The sequence below is a fragment of the Sinocyclocheilus anshuiensis genome, unplaced genomic scaffold (genome assembly GCF_001515605.1).
Source record: "Sinocyclocheilus anshuiensis isolate Anshui unplaced genomic scaffold, SAMN03320099.WGS_v1.1 scaffold1809, whole genome shotgun sequence".
Classification (NCBI taxonomy): Eukaryota; Metazoa; Chordata; class Actinopteri; order Cypriniformes; family Cyprinidae; genus Sinocyclocheilus; species Sinocyclocheilus anshuiensis.
The window spans coordinates 186,228-187,614 of record NW_015538093.1 but is presented as its reverse complement, the minus strand read 5'-3'; positions in this window follow the sequence as shown (position 1 = coordinate 187,614).

Below are 1,387 nucleotides of genomic sequence, written 5' to 3'. Positions count from 1 at the left end.
TGCTGGTCATAGGTCAGTGTGGCGGTACAGATGGGCGTGTTGACAAGCCACTGATTTCCCACAATATCTGCTTGCGTTTCTGTGACTTGTGTGCGAGGCTTGGCCTCAGCAGGGCAGAGTGTCTCTCTTTGCATGGGTTGTAACCCACAGATTCCTTCCGTGTTGTCTCGGAAGGAGGGGCTTGCTGGGGCAGAGATAATGAATGTCTTTGGTCAGGGTACACATGCGCAGGTTTGGGGCCAGGTATAGCTGTGGGTTACTGTCATGATAGGCTACCATATCTGGGCTGTGGATCCTGATGTGAGTGTTTCCTTGCCAAAATCCAACATTGACAATGTCTTTGAGTCTGTAAATGTTGTCAGATTCAATGATGGGTAGATTCAGAAGAAACGCCATCTCGCTCTGCTCGGGGTCGACATGTAGCAGGATAGATCCTCCCAAGGAGTAGGCAAGGTGGGCTTGGAGAGAGTCAGGTCAATGGGTAGTAGCAGAGGACAACACAGTTTGTACTAGGCTCAGGGGCACCAGATATGGGGGAATTCTACCCTTGGCTAGGCTGTCGATGGAGGAGCTCACCTCACGGGGCATGTCAGACATCAGTGTGGTGACCAGCTGAGTTTGGGCAACATCATTCTGTATAACCGAGAATAACTGTTTCACGGTGTTCAGAGTTTTTTCAGCTGGACACTGTGAGTGTTCAGAACCACCAATGATTTGCCTATAGTCTGTAGGATTTGGCCCTGTAGTGTGAGTTGTTCTCTCAGCTGGGGATAAAATGCAAGACAGAAAGCCATTTCAACTATAGCTCATCTATTTTCCTATTTTTAAACAAGAGACTTCATAATCAAATAATAAAAAGGATATTATTATTACATATGAATTTATTCTCATTTTTCCAAGCATGTGCCATTTTATGTACAGCATACAATCATGCGACTGACCAAATGAGCAGTGCGTGGGTTCCCACAAAAGCGATCGCTTCTCCACTGTGAATAAATCACCACCAGAATGCATGAGTTTCATCAGCAAGGTGCCATGTTGTGCACATGAGAAACAATTACCGTCCGAATAGGGCTTATGATATCATGTCGAAGAGTGATTATAGATGGTTTCAACGGCAACAACATAAACAAATGTTAATGCGCATGCGTGCTTTTGTGGCCCAAACTTAACTTCCAGTAGACTCCTGCAAAGAATCAATAACAACAGCAAAGTCCCTCTAGATTAGATTATTTCTAATAACAAGCAAAATATGTTTGCTGCGTAAATCAGATGGGCTTACTGAACATGCAAATACATTCTCTGCCAGCAGGAGGTGCTTTTGGAGCGGCAGAAATAGAGGTTTCCCCAGTGACATCTGTACACAAAGCAGCGCTGAGCTCACAAA